This window comes from Triturus cristatus, chromosome 9 (genome assembly GCF_964204655.1).
Source record: "Triturus cristatus chromosome 9, aTriCri1.1, whole genome shotgun sequence".
NCBI lineage: Eukaryota > Metazoa > Chordata > Amphibia > Caudata > Salamandridae > Triturus > Triturus cristatus.
Genome location: NC_140592.1, coordinates 568,679,057 through 568,699,314, shown reverse-complemented (window position 1 = coordinate 568,699,314; position 20,258 = coordinate 568,679,057).

The window sequence follows — 20,258 nt, the reverse complement described above, 5'->3', positions numbered from 1 at the left end:
TTATTAACAGGATAATGTGTTGCGTGGCTAAATATAAGTTCCTAAAGGCGAGACATATTGGCTATGCCAATGCTTGTTTAGTTATTATTTCTTCCCATGTCTCATGTCATTGGTAGCTGAGCGCTATGGTACTACTCAGCTACCAATCATATGGGACAGCCACCAGGAGGCCCAGGCGGCATTGCAGGCAGGCGAGGCAGGCAGCACTGTCATTGGTTAGCTGAGTGCTACCAATGATAGCTGACTACCACATCGCCTAATTGCCTGACATGATGCAAACTCCGACCTGCCCCGCCCTGCTTAGCCCCCAGCAAGTGCACACTGCGCAGGCTCCTCTCCAGTCAGACGGAGAGAGAGTTCAGAGAGAGGCAGCTTGTCTGTCCTGCGCTTCGTTTTCAGATATAACAATAGATTAATTTAAAACTATTTAAAACTTGAAGTTTTAGGGCTTTTTGACAGCCTGTATGTTTTACAGCAAACCCTGCTGGTTTTTTTTTTTTTTTTTTAACGTGGTGGAAAACAGAAGGAGACTTTTACGAGGTGAATGCAAAAATCAGGGCAGAAAGAGTCAGAAAAATGGGGGGGGGGGGGGGCGGGAGGGCGAGGGAGGAAAAAGCAGTTAAAAAAAACAAGGGGAAAAAAAGGAGAAAACAGTCAGAACAATGGGGGAGACTATGGAAAAAGCAGTAACAAAACATGGCAAATGCAGGAGAAAGCAGTCAGAAAAACGGGGGGGGAGTTTAAAGAAAGGAAAAAGTATGAGAAAATACTCAGAAAAACGGAAGGAGGAAGCAGTAAAAAAACAGACAAAAGCAGGAGAATGGAGAAAGCTGTCCGAAAAATAGGGGAGACGTTAACATCCCCCCCCCCCCCCCCCCCCACCCCTGGCCCCTGGAAAAATTTCTGTGGACGCCCATGACTCCTTTTGACATTGAAGAATGTGAAGCAACATGCCCAGTGGGAAGATTGTGTTCATAAGGAGTTGCTTAGTGATGTATTGTCTCTAAAACACTCTCACTTCAATTTTTGCCCACAAAGATGCTCCAGTTAGAAGTTTCTCGATGGTCACAAAACTGTCTCCATTAAGAATAAGCAAAAGGTGTAACGTCAGACAAATAATAACTAGTGTGATTATTCTTATCATTGAGGTCTTGCCAAGAGTCAGAAGTGCTGCCACATTTAGTGCCCATAGTACAACAGTCCAGTTTGATTTCTTCTGAGGGGCACTCCGATCAAAGGCACGGCCCCCAGAACATGACCAAGAAGTTCACGAAGATCCAGAAAGAAAGATGAATGGTTCGGTGATATTTCCCAAGCAAGAGCAAGGGGCAGTTGTTCTCACACACAGAGCAGCAGGTCCGTTCAAGGCCAGCTGCATCTTTACCTGGAAGCAGCGGCAGAAGGCAGCAATGAAGAGAACAGGCCTGATCCATAGTAGGATCGGGTATCCGGTATGTGATGATGCTGCATTACTGACCACACAGACACGGTGGTGGGGTACTATAATTGGCCCAGGGCACGTGCGCCCAGACCCTTTTATTGACAGGGTCACCTGACTGGTGATGCCTGTGGTGGATGGGTGAATAGTGTGGGTTACATCCTCAGTGGAACACTAGAACGTATCCAGCCGGATACTACATCCCTCCCAAACTTTAATAAAAAACAAACAGTCCAACCTGGATCACAACAAATAAACTACAATAGCACCAAATGAGTCTCTTCAGGCCGTCAGCCAGGCAACGCTGCAGCTTCGGACCGCACGGTCAGGATGCCTTCATCTGCCTTGGCGATGTTCTTTAGACCGGCCTGGTCTGTCAATGCTGAAGTCTATGTATAGAGTTTCAGTGCTGGTGCATCTGGAGCTGAGGTGGAATCCACTCTGGAGGGTCTCTCAGGTGCTCAGGCCTCGGTGGATGACAGAACTTGCAGCTGTTGGAGACGATCTCTGTGAGTGAGGCCTTCCTTTGGAGGTGGCGTGCTCAATGGCCTTCTTTACCCCTGACTGCTGAGCGATGTCCGACTTGCCTCTCTCGCCCGGACTCCTCTCTCACTGGAGCCTCTTGGAGGGCTTTCCTGCTGGCTGCCATGGGCCCGTGTGGACCGTGCAGGGCTTTGTGTGAGCTGCGCAAAGGTGTTGCTGAGGAACTGCCAACGGACTCACAGCCAAGTCGCTCATGTTGCCTCCGATGCAGGTGTCTCCGTCTAGGCGTCCTCACCGTCCGGACTCGGGTCCCGTACCTTCCTCTGACGATCTTGTGGTTGACCAGTCTTCAACTGTGACCTCCATGTTTCCTGCGCATGACGCGGAGCTGATGCCGACGCATCTCTCCAGCTCTGACTCCCTTCGCACGGGAACTTCGTCGAGGCCCTTGTCCCCTGGACTGCCACGTGACCGCGTGGGCTGTGCGGGCCTTTGCGTAGGCCACGCTTAAGGGTCGCTGTGGAACTCCCAACAGGGCCATGGCCAAGTCTTGTGTAATCCCCAAGGGCGGATCTTCCAATGGCCAGCTGTGCTAGACTTCGGCAGGCTGTAGGTTGACGGGGGTGCACAGAAGGTTCCTGGGTGATTCGCCTCATTGACCTCCGGTTGTTTGGGGCGTGTGTGGATTCACTTGCGTGGTGCAGTGCTCCTTGGCGATGATGCACCTGGATAGGGATAACAGAATGTTGGTTTTCTTCAGTGGGCAAACAGGCGGCGATCTTCTGTCGGGGTGACCTTAGGGAGTGAGGAGGACTTGAGGGACTTCGTGGCACCGCCTCATTGTCTTCAGGTAGGTGCACTGCGAGGTGTGGTGCTATCAATACCAAGCAGCCGGTGACAGGTGAGAGGACGGTCGAACTGCAAAGCGTGGGGCCAGGACGCAGATCGCGCTTGCTAGCGGCTTATGGTAGGTCCTCCTGCGGAGCTGTCTCCAGTGACGTCTCTGCACCCCAGTGGCTGGCTCGTGCTGATGAACAGCTTCTTCAGTAATGGTGCGAGTCCTTTATCCTGTCGCTCTTCTCCGTTCCATCTTGCGCGCCTGTGGTGGTTGTCTGCCCTGTGGCGTCATGCCACTGTTCTTTCCTCCTTTGCAGAGTGGCGTCGTGCCACACTCTTCTCCTCCTTATGACTAGGCTTTCACATGAATGTGGCGTCCTGCCACCTGTCATGTTTGCTCCAGATGGACATCTCACTGGTCGCATCGCTCTTGTGACGGTCTTTCCTTTTCTTTTGCGGACCTGATGCAGGCCTGTCCCGTCAGTAGGACTTGCATGTACCTCTTGGGGACTTCCAGTGGCACCATGCCCTCCTCAGGGATTTCACAGTGTCCCTCTTCTCTTCGCTCAAGGGCATGTTGCTTGCGCCTCGAGGCTGCGCCCTCGTGGAGGTTGCTTCTTCCTTTTCCTTTTTTTCCGGTGCGCTTGTCCAGACTGGTCACTTTGTGTGATGTGCTCCTTGCATGCTATGCGACGTGATGTCCGGTCACGTGTCGCCATGTTGTCAGAGCACCTGTCGCTGTGGCGGCCTGCCACATGGAGTGCGCGACTCCTCTCTTGCATGACTTGGGTCACCGCTGACTCCGTCTTGAGGCAGTGCGAGGGAGGACACTCTGTGTTGCCTTCGGCCCACTGCGGTGCATCGCTGAGGCGAAGTGGATGCTCTCCTTCCTGCGTTCAGCAGTGCTTCTTCATGGAGATGCCTCTATCTCCCGGGCGCCTGCCCGTGCTGTCAGGTTCACTGACGCGGCCTTCTGCGCGCCTCTGACTTAGCATGCTCCACCTTCTACTTGGGCGTTCTCTTCGGGCGCCTGGTGCGCCTGTGTTGTAGATTACAGTTGTGTCCGTACACCAGTGGGAGCGAGTTGACCAATTTCCTCTCTTGTGGTGGCTTCAGACAGCCACTGGGGTTTGCGCAGTGCCCACTTATCTCCTTGGGAACTTTTCCTCCTCTCTCAGACTGACACTCACTGAGCCTTTGCTGGGGAAAACAGATCTCCCGCTTGCGGCTGTAACAGCAGTGCTTGCTGGCTCCAGCTGTCTGTGCTGAAGTGTTACTCCCTTCCTCTGGGGACCAGGGACACCGTTGCTGACGTTACACGTGGTGGTGCTCCTCACAGGCACTGAAACCTGCAATTGAGTATCACATGCTGCTTTATTCCTCTTCCCTGTTGCTAGGCACTTCCTTTTTCTATGGTCTGCGGCGTGGGGCTTCTTGGGGCTCTTTGCTGTGGGTTTGCAGTCTCTTCACTTCAGCCCACTGGGCAGTCCATAGGGGTGGGGGGTGCTGCACTCTCTTCAATCAGTCTTTGGTGGTGGCTGCTTGAGACTGTAGTCTTAGCATTTGCTGTATTCCTGGTAGCTCTTGTTGCAGGTACTTGGAGCACAGGGCACTGCAGGCTCTTTTCTTCAGGTGATTACTCCTCTGTCTAGCAGTCTCACATGCAGGCTGTCCTGCAGGGCCGTCCCACCAGTTTACTCTTTCTGGGCCAAGGACAGCTAGGGTGTCACGAAGCACACCACTTCTTCAGTGCTGCGATTTCTTTATCACAGGTGCGATATCTCCAAATGGCCACTAGGTGGCCCTGTAGTACTTTTCATCGGCTCCATCAGTCTTTTCTCCGACTGTGGGCCTCGACCTTTGCTGCGAGAAACCCGTGCTAGGCTTCTGTCCCACTAGAGAGTCTGCATAGGGGACATGATGCGGTCCACGTTTCCTAGGTCCCCAGTTGCTCCAGTCGGGAGCAGCTGCATTCATTGACCCCTCTCATGGCGCCTGTGATTCAAACAGAGAAGGTGAGGTTATGGGGGCATGGGTGGCTCTCAGTGGTTCTCTCGGTCTCTGCTGGCCTTATGGGAGGCCACAAGACTCTTCATGCTGTGGGCCACCTCGCCCATGCTGCCTGATTTCCTCATGCACCACGCGGTGCACCGCCTGCAAGCTACTTGACGGTACAGGAATTGAGAGTCATTCTGCCCATGCGGGCGCTGCCGGTATTAGTTGGGTGGAGCTTGTGGTGCGAGTGCTTCGGGGGGGGCTAGTATTGAGTGTGTTCTCGCAGCAGTGACGATCCACGCGCGCCCATGATGCATTGGAATGCCGGTGCGATGTGAGGTGCTTGCACCGCCGTAGTGTGGCCTCTGTTGCGTGAACTGCGGATGAGGCCTTTGGGAGAGAGGGGTAAAAGCCAGCACGAGACCAATTTTTGTGTGTGTAAAAGGCCGCTTTATTGAAACAGGTGCATATCACAATTTATACCTTGGCAACTGCCTTCCAAAACTAAAATCTCGCTATACATAAATTACCTGACCCCTTGTTCCCCTCCCACCCCTACGATCCCCACATCAAATCCCCCACCCCGCAAAATACAACATTACATTCCATAACAATAATATTACACAATCCTAAACAATATAGCATTTACAAATCCTAACCTCCCATGACCCAAATCCCTACCTGCCTTTGTGCAACTGTAACTAACAAACCTCTAATCTAAACTTAGCTTACCTGGTTACCCTTTCCCTGCTCCTGCTCACAAACTACCAACATTTAACCAAAAACTACAGCCAGTCATGGCCAACTTTCCACAACCCCGCCACCCAGGAAAAGGCGGGAGGGTAGGCGGAACGCTGCCTCCCCATTTTCCTGCCCCCCCGCCTCCTAGGAAAAAACCTCCTCAACGCCTATGGACACCCAACAATCTGGCCAAAACTTCCCTCAGTTCCAATAAATACAAGTCCATGCCCAGCCGGGATAAATGGACCCCATCACCCCTGAAAAAATCCAGCTTGTCATACCTAATGTCCCTGTGCAAAATCCTAAAAACTTCCCAATTGACGACAAAAACGCACCATCTCTGTGTTGAGTTTACGCCTGGCCTTGTCCACTGCCCCCGGGTTCACCGCCCCTCTCCAGACACTACGAGGAACAACTTCCGTCCATAGGACGGCACAACCGGACCAACGACCCTTGATCAACGCCAAATCACGCTTCATACACCTCATCAACGCCAAGCCAGTTTCCCTCACCAGATCATTCTCCCCCCAGATGAAGGACCAATACATCGGGGCACCTACCAGCCACCAAAATCCCGTTTAGCACTTGCAGCAACTCCTTCCAACGCATACCACCCCTTCCCCTCCAACAAACTGTAAACATGTCTTTATTGAAACCCAGGTTTTCCCCAAAATAGCTGGCGCGGGCCTGGATTTGCACCCACTTCATAAAAGAATGGCCAACAATCCAAATGGACATCTCCTGGGCGAGGGGACCCATCACCGAACCTGAAACGAGAAATATGAGTGAATAAAAGGAAAAATAACAAACCGCACTACAACCCCCCAGCTGCACTGCGCACATAACGCTGGTAGCAGTCAGAGGACCACCTTCCCAACCTCATGATGTCCCCTTGCCCCCAGCCCCGATTGCTCGCTTCAGATGCAACCCCAATTCGAAACGAATGCGTCCCAAAACCCTTCCTCTCAATCTCCAGCCCGCCCAGCGCTTTCCTCAGCACCGCCAAAAGCTGTGAAGCTTTCACCCCCCGTCCATCCCCATGCCTAAAAACTAAACCCACCGTATCCGCAGTCAAGGACCTCCACCTCAAACCCCACCGGTAAGGGTAAGCTGGCTGAGACTCGCCAACCTGCAAAGAAACCCATTTACCCCCTCCCCTCTGATCCGTCTTGGATTTCCTCAGCAAGATGCTGATCCTATCCCTACAAAAGGAAACCGCACTCCATAAGAGCCCCTGTTCAGCTTTGGTTCCTAAAAGGTCAGTAACCCGAAAAGCCCCGAAAAACATCCAGGACATCAGCGTGGAGAAAAGGCAAACTTCCACATCTGCGTAACATATCCCAGGCAAAATCTCTCTAAAATCTCCCTAGACAAAAGCTTTTGAACTCTGGTTGCGCGGCCACATTCACGGGCCCAACCTTCCAACATGCGCGTCCCAAGTTCCCCCGAGGAGGGTGCATAACCCCACAACAGTTTCCAGACAAAAGCAATCCCTTCCAGCTTGCCTGCTATCGTAACCCTGGACAGACCTTTCTCAATCAAATCCAAAATAAACGGAATCACATCTTCCTGTCTAAGCTCAGGGGAGTCCCACCACATAGCGCCGGAGCGCAAAGATTCCACCCATGCTGTCCTGTACGCTGCTTTCGTGGATCGCACCAGAGAACCTAAAACCAGCTGCAACATCCTGTGTTGCCGACGTACCACAAATGCTGCGGCATTCTGGTTGGAGTCCTGTCCGCGTCCTTGCCGAGCTCACGGAATCTCCCCCACTGTGAACGAGACAAAGCATTCGCTATGTCATTTTCCACCCCGGCACATGCACTGCGCGAAAGGAGATATCATGCCGTAAGCAACCCAACAAAAACACCCTCAGCAGTTTCAGGACCTGTTCATCCAGGGCAGTTTCACAATTTGAACTACCGCCACGTTGTCGATTCTGAAGGCCACCCTCTTATGCTGGGAGTAGATGGCCCTGCGCTTGCCTGGATTGCCTCATTTCTGAGTGAGCGCACTTTCCAGGTCTTTTCGGCGAAGGCCGCTTCAGCCATCTGTTCATCGGCGCATGGCGTTCCCCAGGGGTCTATACTTAGCCCTTTGATATTTCATATCTATGTTAGACCCCTGGCCACCATCGTAGAGGACGCAGGGTTGACAATTTTTTCATACGCCGATGACACTCAGATTGTCTTTTCTCTTTCCAGCAGTGAAGGCAACAGTGTATCTGTCTTGAAGAACGGATTATCGCGTGTTGCCGAGTGGATGCAAATGCATCTACTTAAGCTGAATGGCGACAAGACTGAGGTCGTCATTTTGGGAAAGAATAAAGAGTTGTGGGGCCCTCAGCACTGGCCAAGTGATATGGGGCCCCTTCCACAACCGATCTCTGTAGTTCGTAACCTTGGCTTTCTCATAGACGATAAGTTATCTATGAGACAGCAAGCTATCAAGGTTGCCTCTATTTGTTTTGCCATCTTAAGATGGCTCCAGAAAATGTTGTGGATGCTCCCTCACTCTACTCAGAGAACCGTTGTACAGGCGTTAGTTATGTCCCGCCTTGACTACGGAAACGTTCTCTATCTTGGTGCCGACACCTTTACCTTGAATAAACTTCAGGTGGTGCAAAACTCGGCGGCACGACTTCTTTGTAAACTACCACGGAGATCCTCAGCTGCACAGGCCCTTCGCGATTTGCATTGGTTGAGAATCCCTAGCCGCATAAAATTTAAAGCCCTTTGTTACCTTTTTAAGATTAAACAAGGCTCGGCCCCAAAATATCTAAAGAGTCTTGTCCAGACCTACAAACCCAATCGCATTTTGCGATCCTCTGCAAATGGCGATTTTGTTGTCCCAAGATTTAAACTTGTAAAAATGGGTGGTCGGTCTTTTTCCCATTTAGGCCCCAAATTTTGGAACACACTGCCTACTGCCCTTAAATTGGAGGCCAATTTATTCGGTTTCCGAAAAAAACTTAAGACTCTGCTTTTTCTATAGCCTTATTTGCTGCTTTAGTTGGTTTTTGACATAGTATTGTGTTCTCTTTTCTTCTTGAGTCTATCCCTGGCGCCGGGAAACCCACTGTGGGTAGCTGTTGCGCATTATAAGTTCTAAGAAAATACAAATAAATATGCTCCAGCTGGTCCCCCCATAATGTGATCGCAACCACTAACGGGCAGAACTCCAAAAAGGCTATGCTCCTGTCCCAATCCACCCACTCTGGGGGCCACTGCTCCGCACACCACCTCCCTTGCCAATACAAACCAAAGCCTGCACTCCCTGCCGCATCGGAAAATGTTTGTACATCCCAAAGCATGCCGCCCTCCCTCATCAAGGGGATGCCATTGAAGCTTTGTAAGAAAAACTGCCACATTCTCAAGTCCTCCCGCACCCCCGCTGACAAGCACATGTTGATGCGGAGGCCTCTGTCCCGCTAGTGCCCTGTCCAGTCGCCTACAATATGTCCTCCCTACTCTCACCACCCTACACGCAAAATTAAGGTGACCCAGCAGCACCTGAATCTCCTTCACCGTGACCTTATGTTTTGCCAACATTGTTGCCAACAGCCCCAACATTTGCTGCTTTTAGTCTGCTGAAAGGCGTGCCTCCATTAACTGAGAGTCCAACTTAATATCTAAAAAGGACAGAGCCGTGCAGGCCCCATAGTCTTTCCCTCATGATCTCATTGAAACCGTCCAGTGCCTTCTGGCAGTCTGCGGAGCCTGAGGTGCCAACAAAGAAAAAGTCATCCAGGTAGTGTGTGACTCCTTGGTGACCCATCCGTTCCATAAACAACCATTGGAAGAACGTGCTGAAACACTCAAAAAGTGCGCAGGACATAGAACAGCCCATTGGCAATGCTTTGTCCACATACCAGTGACCGTTAAACTGGATACCCAAAAGATCCCAGTCATCAGGGTGGACTGGAAGCAGCTGGAAAGCCGACATTGTCGCACTTTGCCATCATCGCCGTTGCGCCCGCGGTCACTACCAGTGACATGCCTACGTCAACAGATGAATATGATACAGTGGCTTCCCGCTTGTCAATTAAATCATTCACTGAACCTCCTTCCGGCCACGATAAATGCTGTATTTGACGAAACTGTCCTTTTTCCTTTCTAGGCACCACTCCAGTGGGTGACACAATCAAATTTTTTAAAGGCCATTCCTCAAAGGATCCCGCCATGCGGCCCTCACGCACTTCCTTATCCAGTTTTTCTTGCACTACCCCAGAGTGCTATTTTGCCGATTTCAAATTGTCTGCCCACCGCCTTGTCCTAGGTCCGTCGTACCTCAGTCTGAAACCTTCCAAAAACCCCACCCTCAAACGTTCAGCAGCCTCCATGTCAGTATATCCCTGTGAGGCTGCCAGCAAATTGTCCACCTTAACCGGAGTACGAGCCCTTTGGCCCAGGCCCCTTAGGTCCTCACCCTCCCGCGAGCTGCTGTCCGACCCGTAGGCCTCGCCTGGCGTTGTGACACCTGCAAAGCACTATGCATAGCATTACTCGGCACCCCTTTCCCTCCCCTTCAACATCCCGCAACTCTTCCTCCTCCATACTATCCTCCTCATAATCCAGCTCTTCCTGCCTAGCACCACCGGCTTTCCCCACCGAGGGCGCAGAAGGCTCCCTCCTAGCAACACACAACACATCTCCGTCGTCGCTCCTCCTTCGGTGTTGTCCCCCTGACCGTTGAAGCCCAGTGGGTGGTGGGGCCGGCGAGCCCGTCCTGGGCCTACTTGTGCCAGCCGCGATGTGATCCCCCGCCAGTACTGGGTACGCTGCCCAAGGCTCCACCCTCCCTTCTCCTTGGTGCCAATGGGCCGCTCCCAGCCCTGCCAAGTCTGGTACCCCGCGTCGCTCGGGCGCCTGCAAAAGAAAAGAAGGGTCTGGTGTGCTGGGCCCCTCTCTCTTCTCCCTCCCATCCCAACACCTCTTCCTACCACCACCTAATGTGCTAGCCACACACGCCCGCCCCACCGTGCTAAGATCCACCAACCCATCCCTCTCTCCAACATCCTCCTCCCCCTCACTCCAATCCCAAACCACAGCACCCTGCCGGCCCACCCAACTCAGCCCAGCCTCCTCCTCCCCTTGAACCTGACCCATCCCCCTGCACCCCTCCACCGGCACCGTCCATTGAGACAACCTCTACCCCACCCCCCAAAACCTCTGAACCCACTCCCCGGCGGCAGTCCCCCAACCCACCATCTCCCTGCGCCCCCATAACCCCCTCCGCCCACTATGAAAAAATATCCAGGCCATCCCAGTCTCTCTCACTCCCCTCAGACTCAATCAGCAAAGGGGAAACCCCTCCCTCCAGCCCACCCCCCTGCCCCACCGTAGCAGGCCCCACCAAACCCCCCAAAACGCCTTCCTGATTCTCTGCCCCTGCGCCCACCTGGCTAAGGGGCTGCTCCAGCGCCATCTGCACAGGCCCCCTACTTGCATGCACAGCAGTCTGCACAGCCTGTCGACCCCCACGCTCTACCTCCAACCATCCCTCTACACACGGATGAGCCAGAGCCACTCCCGCCCTCCCCTCGTGCTGCCGCACACCCTCAGACACCCTCGGGGCTGCTCTCATCGCATAGGAGGGGCCCCTATCAGCTTGCGATCTCAGGGGGGATATACACGATGCGTTCCCCCACTGAGCCTTCCTACTCGCGTGCGGCATACGAGCAAAGGCCCCCCCGCTCCCAAGCCACGTCTCCTCATAACCTGGGGCAGCGCTGTCAATACCCGCGCTGCCCTGTTGCTGCCCCACACTGTCCGTACATGGGGTCGCTCCTCTCGCATATGAGCGGCTTCCAACCACACGCGACTCCGGCGGGGAGATGCGAGACATGCTCCCCTGCCGTGGAACACTGCCCTTTGCCACTGAGGCCCCCGCACCTCCCTCGCACCCATAAGCGACCGCAACACCCATCGGGCCACGCTCCTGGCATCCACGCGACCCCACAAACTCACCTTGGCCTTGCTTGCTTTCCGGGGGCACGAACAAGCCGCGACGGCGGCTGCCACCCCGGCTGACGCACGCCTCACAGGGCGCGTGGCAGTGGAGGCCTCCGGCATCAACAGATCGAGCCGGCCGGCCTCGCTCAGCAGCCTCACTGCCTCCAGCTCACGATAGTCCTCTCCTGACATTCTGCCAACCATATCTTCTCTATTATTTTACCAATTTGCCACTTTATATTCCTCTATCCCCCCCTTGAAAGAATGCTTTGTGACTTAATATGTAATAAGTTCCGTTGCAGAGTAGTACTTTCGAAATTATATTTACCGAAGGACCAGGGAGGACTGGCGGTGCCTAATTCCGAACATTATTATTTGCTATCCGAAATTCAATGGGCGGCTCGCTGGCTGGCCTGCACCTTGCAGATATGCTGCTTGGAGTCTGGAGACTCTCCTCCACTTGTTTATTCCCTGCACCAGGATGTCTCAGCCTCGTCATACGTTGAAGCAGGTATAGTACTGCGGCTTTCGCCGATGTCTGTATCCCACTAAAAACGTTACATCGTATGCTCCATGAATTCTACTGCTGGGCATGCTCAGGGATTACAGGATGACCCCGATGGCGGATTTGTCAGTTTAGCACGTGGCAGCCCTTTATACACTTGTACCGAGATGGCATAATCCTCCATATAAGACACTAACACAAGAAGAGCAACTACGCCAGGGACACTTTTATTAGCTACACTTCATGGGTCGACACACTGCAACATAATTGGGGAGACAGCTCACATGAGCCGCAGATGCACCTCACAATTCAATATCTTCATGTCATCGGTACAGGGCGACATCTCGGTTGAGGCCTAGTCGCACTCCATCCTCACTTGGGCTCAGGCTGAGGGAGTCTCCCTCCACAGGGAGGACACATTGGGCCCTCGTAAGTACCCCATCTCTTCTAATTGAAGTGCTATCCTGACTGACCTCCAAATTTCATTGTCAACTGATGCAGCGACTGGTGGCCCAGCTGACCCACTGCTCACCCTTGATTAGGCACACCTGCACAACACTAGACATTGCGACCTATACTATATTCCTACATACATTGAGATATGTACTGTTTTGTTTCATATTATCCATAACAATGGAAGTAAACCAGGTGCGAAGTGGGTCTGATTGGAGAAGCAGCAAACCCTCCTGTTATCCCCTTTGTTTTCTCCCCCCCCTCCCCTTAATTCTTTCCTAATTTCCTGTTATTAATGGTTGTTTACAGTTGATAGTTATGAATAAGTTTGATGCCATTACTATACAGTGCCATAGTTGAAATCACAATGCGCTGAATGAACACGTTAGATGTATTTTTATAATTTAGATGCAAGACGGCTGCACAGTGCCATCCCCACTAGCCGAGTCTAGATCTCTGTTGGATGTGTGCTCATAATATGTCATTCTGTGATCCTAAAAGTTTCTTGTTTTACTGTTAATTAAGCTGTAAACACCATTGTGATTTATTATGACCTGACACTGTAATTTGAATAGATCTATAAAATCTAAACAAACAGATCAAACAAAAACATTAAATATGAGAGCACCTTCAAAAATGTGAGTTCAGCATTTCTGCTGTACAAAAACTCTTATGTTTGATTTAATAGACTAAACGTTTGGACCATGTATAACAAAAATCTAGCCCACATATCATCAATAGCTTTGTCATCAGGGCTGGGGCAGGAATGTTTCTGAGTTCATGTTTAAAACTCACACCTGTAATAAATATATTACAAAAGCGTGATGCACTGTCATTTACAGATGCAAATTTCCATTGAAATGGCCACAAACTTTCTGACTGGCATGCAGTTTTACTGATAAACTATATAGCGTACAAATGATGATGGGGAAATTGTGTTTCAGCAAATATATATCACTTGCACCAGGTAACGTGTTCTAATTTGTTTTGATCCTATTAAAACATGTGTTTCCATCACACAAAATAATTTTTTTAAAGTGCTTTTCTAACTACTGAAATGTATTTTGAAATATTTGTACAGTTCATTTACAAGGTATATTTGTGTTTTTAAAATAAACTGACACTGTAGACTTTCATTGCACACAGCATGATTGTGAGACAGTTCACTTTACTTTCTCTGACGGCAAAGTTAGAGGATTTTGTAAGCAAGACCTCTAGGATAAAATAAGGAACAAAGAAGACATAAGCTGACATCTGACCTCTGTCTTTGAGCACACAGCAAATGTAACAAGACTTAAAGGCATCTTTGTTGTTCTTTCACTTTCCAAATTATGAGAACACCTGTTTGTAGTCACCTGGAGTCTCTCACTAGACCTGGCCAGTAGTCTCTAAAAATAGCTTGTCCTGATAACATATGACTCGCCATAACTAGTGGGCGAGTAGACTTCTCGAGGCCTCCTAAAATATTGCTTCTTCTTCCTTTTGTCCACTCCAGTTTTGTGTGCTTGTGCTAGAAGTGGGTTTTAAAAGCATGTTTTTGTCAGATATAATTATTTTATAAACTGTAGAGAATCTGGGACTATTAAGCACATATTTGATCTTTTGACAGTGTTCAATTCTTTTATTGATTGGTGAAGTGGCTAGCTCATAGGAAACAGGGCCAATATGTGCTATCACATTTACACATCGATACAGAATGGGTAAAACCCTTTGATATACCAGTCACCTTTTCTAACAAGTCAGTATTATTGGGATGTAAACTGCCACAAATCACAGGATTTAAACGTTCGATGCAACTTGTAGTGACAAATACCTGTGAAAAAAGGCTGTCACCATGCACATAGGATAGTGGTGAAAACATGACGCAACTTTTCACATACCAACAACGTTTGTAGATTCAAGGTGTCCCATTGTTATGTATAATACCTTCAGCTAACCCTGTCTTTTCATCCAGCTGCATTTTACTGCTGGGGGATTCTGGTGCTTTAGTTACACTGTTAACAGCAAAATGTGAAGTCCCAGGATTCAATATAGTCTGTTAAAAGGTCAGGACTGACTTAAAGTGAGACATTTGCCATGGTGATACTTGGCAGCTATGAATGCCCACACAACAGCATAAACACCATAATATAGTCAGGCAGAAAAGCAGTTGCGAGCATCCTAAAGCATCAAGCTTCAGGTGCTTAGAATGCAGGGCTTCACATTAATCTTGCGTAATTCAAAACTTTAAAGATTTCTCAAGGTACTATACTGTTGGCAGGGTTGACCATAATACTCAGTAAGGAGTAGGCACATTTTCCCCTACTATGTCCATGAATTTGTTTATTAATATAGCACTTTTACTTTTTACATCTAATAATAGTCTTGTAAATCAGAGTGAGTCCTGGCAGAGTTTTAAGTGTGAGCGGTAATGAGCTGTGAAAAACAGTCGTGAGATGTGGGTGAGAGTGCAATACAAATACTGTCTATGCTTAAATTAGTCTAACATAAGTCAGGTGGACACACTGCCAATGTGAGGACACTACATACCCTGCGGTAAATTAACTGAAAAACAAACATGTTTTGTAGACGCTGGAAAAACACAGTGTAGGAAGGTGGAATCTGACTATATGGTTGCCCCCACTTTTTCCTGGTGTTTGAATGGTTCTTGACTAGTCTGGCTGGGATCCTGCTATCCAGGACCCCAGCCTATCTGCTTACTCCCTTAAATGATTGGTGTGCATATTAGATGCACTAGTGATTGGATACTGAGGTACCTTATGAGCCCCTAGTATATGGTACCTTAGGTACCTAAGGCATTGTTACTTCACAGGCCTACCAGCGGCTGCAGCATGTACTATGCCACCCCTGGGAAGCATTCTCAATCTGACACCACAGGCCTGCTACTGCAGCCTGTGTGAGGTAGTGTTAGCACTCCTCACTGAGGTATAGGTTCCTATATCTCACCATACACACACATATAAGCCTAACAGCCACCCCTATAGCAGGCCCAATCAATCCTGAGGGCAGGGTGCTTGGTTGACTATGTGAGGGGGTGCTTCTGCATGAGCAGGACCCCTCTGCAGCTGGCAGAGTCTATTCTCTGTGGCTGTTTGTGGATGCGGTTAAACCATATACTCTTAAGTGCATTATAACCTTGCGGTAAATGCTAACTTTGGACTGACTGCATCAAAACATGTCGTGTTTGCTGTCAAACAACTTGGAATCATACCCCCCCACACCAGTAACTGGTGTGGGACTATGATTCCACCCTTCTAGAGGGGATGACATGTACCCACTGTACTTAAACGACAGAAATCTGAAAGAGCCCTGGCATCACAAAATGGATGCCACCAGCACAGACACTGGGCTGCCCTACTGCTGCTGACTGAAACTCGCAGTGGAGGAGGCCCAACAAAAGGCATCTTGTCACAGGGAGGTGTCAACACCTTCCAGACAGGATTTAGTGTATTGGAGCTGGGTGGGTGCACTCTTAGAGTGCTTTGAAGTCCTGCACTGGGGGAGCAGTAGGCTCCTCTGTGCATATGCCAGCTTAAACCGGTTCAGGGGCTACCTGCCCCTGCTCTGGCGCGAAACTGGACAAAGGGAAGTGGGTGTAACCACCCCCTACCCTGACCCTCCTAGAGGAGTGGTCATAGAGCTAGTCCCTCCCCTATCTTCCCTATAAGATAGCAAGCTTTGCCATTGCAAATCAGATAACCCTGGACGAAGCTCTACAAAGAAGAATCCTGGCCCTTCAATGTTCCACTACCTTTGGAAGACAGAAGAATCTCCCTTGGAGTCAAGAAGCGACTCCCCTGCTTGGCAGGCACCAAAAACCTTAATCAACGGTTGCAAACTTTCCCGCTCCCACCGGAGTTCGAAGTCCCTGCTGCCCCAGAAGTGGATTTCCTGACTTCTCGACGGCCATTGTGAGTCCCCAGCAAAGCTGTGGTGAGTAGACCCCACGAGTGACGAGGAACAGCAATACCCGGGGACCGTGCACTATTGTCGAGTACAAACCCTAAACAACGTTCTATGAACTTGTGCATTGGACCATTTGTGTCCCAAGCCTCCAGCAGGTATTGCACCAATAATCAGCAGCCTACCCAATCCCGAATGACCGTGGGCTCCTGGGAAGCATTTCCTGAAGAGGCATCTTCCGATCACTTGCCCGTTGGCTAGTGGGTCCCCCGAAGACTTTCTCATCAACTAAAAGGGCTCCCCTGGTTGCTCCAGGCCTGCCCTCACTCACCCTCTCTGGGTGAGTCCATCAGACCTTGCTGGTCTGCACCATCGACTTTCTTCAGTCTACACGAGACTTGCAGTTGCCAAGGCTTGTTGGCTCCAATCCGGCTGCTGACACCATCATCAGCTGCAGACGTTGTGGGACACTCTGAATCCAGCTGCTGGTCATCGTCGATCCTTCCTGGACCTCAACACCATCGACGACCTGAAGTCACGCAACATCTGTGGTCATCCATCTTCCTGGCCACCGGTCACTGGCAAGTTATCTTGAAAACTGTCCCTCCAATTTTCAGGTGTTCTGCATCTTGAATCCACCTTCGGATTCCACCGGACACTTCTTTAGCCGGCGCAAGCAGCAAGTCTTCTTTGGTCTCCATAGAAAACAGCGACTCAACCCGACACCAAAAGACACCTATGCACCCGGCTTCCCTGGGTGAGGTAACTTGTGCACTCTGGTGCCCTAGTGTGTGTTGGCCCTCAAAGTACTTACCTTGTAAGTGGCTTGCTTGTAGACTTCCTCGAAGTACCCTAAAACTTTAAAAATCAAACAGCGACTTGCTCCATTGTAATCAATAGGGAACCCGCGGCTGTGTTCACACACTGCACGCGTCTCCTGTGGGCCTGTTACTTACTTGCTAACACTGCTGTAGTGAAGCCCCAGCGATTCCCCAGGCCCTAGGCCTTGTCATTTTGCAAGTCGACATTCTTATTCCATTTTTTTAGTATGTGGTCTGGTACGCCCCTAGGGCTCCAGCCATATTTGTGCTTAATTTATTATGAAACGTTGACATTTGAATGTATACCTGGCTTCTAATCTCATAAAGAGATTCGTAGAGTGTGTCTAGTAATAAATACATATATATTTGATATATATACCTGTGTGGTGTCCTTTCATTTGGTAATTCAAGAGATTATAAGGTAAAACAAGCTGCTTTACATTCCTCTGAGACTTAGCCTGAAGGCTGCTCTCCACAGCTACCACTAGGATAGCTTTCTTTAAAAAGTTGTCTTAAACCTATCTACCATAAGAGTCGAATTGAACTGGTGCAAGGTGGCCACTATAACTAGTGACCAGCATATGCCAGGCCAACTTCTCACACACAGTTTTTGTCTATTTTGGGTAATATGCAGCTGAATAAACACTGATAAGCACTGACTTCAAAAGATTTGGAAAACACAGGGAACACCTCTGAAATCCACAACAAAATAAACACTGAAAACATTACAGTAAGTAATAATCATAATCTCCCTTTGTGTAATGTGGGCAGAAAAAAGTGTTACTGGACACTCACTCGTGGAAAGTTTAAATATGAACACACTCCATGCAAATAACTCTACTTCGATATAGTCGCAATCGGAAAAAAATATTCTTACCCTGACATTAGTTTGATTCTCTCTCGAATCTTGCGTGTCAGAGAGGAGGAGGAGGATGACCTATATTTTAGAGAAAAAAGACTATCTGTGCTCATTTAGAGAGACAATATTTGATGTGATCAACCTCTGTGCATGTAGGCATATGGTTCTCCTCATCAGTATTAATCTAGGAGAACATCGATTTTATAGATAAATGAGTGAAATAATATTGAGGGAAGATATTTAATGGGATAAATATCTGCACTTGTAAGGATATGGACCCAAGTTTACTAAGGGTTTGCGTCGCCATTGTGTCTCGCAAGGCAATGCATGCCCTTCTGTCAGATTATCAAGTCACACAAAGCCACCTTACATGGCTCTGCGAGACTTAGTAAATCTGGAGTAATGCAAGGCAGCGCAAGTTGCTGCCATGCATTACTTTGCAGTGAGAAGGCATTCCATTGGTGGAGCGTGAGTGTTCCCAGACTTACTAAGATTACTAATCCTGGGAAAGTGCCAAAACGATAGGCCATTCCAACAGGGGTGCACCGAGGAGAAATGTCTTTATTTCTCCTTGTTATTTCCTCTTTTTATGTGTGCTACTTTCTGCATTCTGAGGAGGAAAATGCATCTGAGGATTGTTATTGTGCAGAAATGTTTCCCTTTCTGCACAAAAACAATCCTGCCTGAAACGCATGCACCCTTGCAGCATGGTGCACAAGTGTCTGTGTTAGCACTAGGCAGAACATAGTATATCCGCACAGAGAAAGAGCAGGAATACACCATATATTAGAAAATATGAAACATTCCTGCTCTCTCCATTTGATGCAGTGCAGCACTTTGTCTTGTTGTGTAGTGCCATATCTTAGTAAATCTGGGCCATGGTTCTCCCCATAACTATTAAGGTTGCTTTATGTTTCCTAAAAGCTTGTATGGCAGTGTCATAGTCTCAGGGAGTCTAACCAAATAATAGAAATACACTTTCTTCAGTTATTTACATAGGTACTGAAAAGTTGGTTAAAAAAACAGAACTCCTATGTCAGAAAGTTACTTCCTAATCCTCTGCAAGACTGTTGTAAATGATAGAGTGCTCGGAGGCACAACAGCAAAGATGTCATTTAGACGTCGCATGGGTTTATGGTTGAGACCCTTGGCTTACTCTTGCGACCCCTGGCACTACCTGTGCAACCACTAGCCTCAGAGGCGGCAAAATCAGTGCTAATAACGAAGGGGTGACTTCCCATTCTTTAGTGTCTGTCCGTGCTTCATTATAGTAATAGTGAATAATATTCTATTATTTATTATAAGTGTAATAAAAAATAGAGCACACTTAGCTCAAATAGGACCTTTGGTGGCAGTTGTGGTAAATATATATATTTTTTAAATGTATACTGTGTGCATGCGTGTGGGGAAGAGTGTGTTTAAGTGAATAGGGAGTGTGTGTATGTGTGAGCAAGTGTGTCTGTATGGGTCGGCATGTGTGAGTGAGAGTCAGTGACAGGTAGTGAGTAAAATTTATGCCCAGATTTACTGTTCTTAAATGCAAGGCAATCCTGCACCAAAGTTGCTATCCTGGACTATATCAGAGAAAGAGAAAAAAAAAGGTGCCATTTTTGCTATGATACGGTGCATTTTGTGTCTCCCTGTGTGCTGGTGCACTTTTGGCAGCCATACACCAAAGCACACACCCCTGTGCCATTGTGCAAGGGTGTGTGTGTTCTCTGAAGCACATAGGTTTTGTACTGGAAAGGGTGCCTTCCATTACAAAAACTATGTTTTAAGGGCTTTTCCAATTTGTATATGTGCTGTACAATGCAGCACACGTGCAAATATGGAAAAAAACCAAGCAGAAATAAAAACATGTCTACTAGTTGCACCTGCCTCAAGAATGCATATGTTTTTCTATAGATTTTGGTTTACCAGTGTTTGTATATTGGAATTTGCATCAAAATTCATGGGCGGTTGCATGAGAACCCCCATGCACCACCCATGGAACACACCCTTGAAACAAAATATCCCAAAGCAGGGTGTTCTCATGGTGGTGAGTGAGCTTCCCCTACTTGCCTCACAGCTTGCCAGTCACTGCAGAAACGTTTTTGCGGAGCATGATGCGGAAGGGAAGAGCCGCATGAGAGACAGACGGCTAAGGTGAGCAAGACATCCCTGGCATGAAATGAAATGAAAAATACATTTATATAGCACATGGCTACCCGAGAGCATCCCAGCGCTGGACCGAACACGAGAGAGGAAGTGGAACTTAGGGGAACAGTAG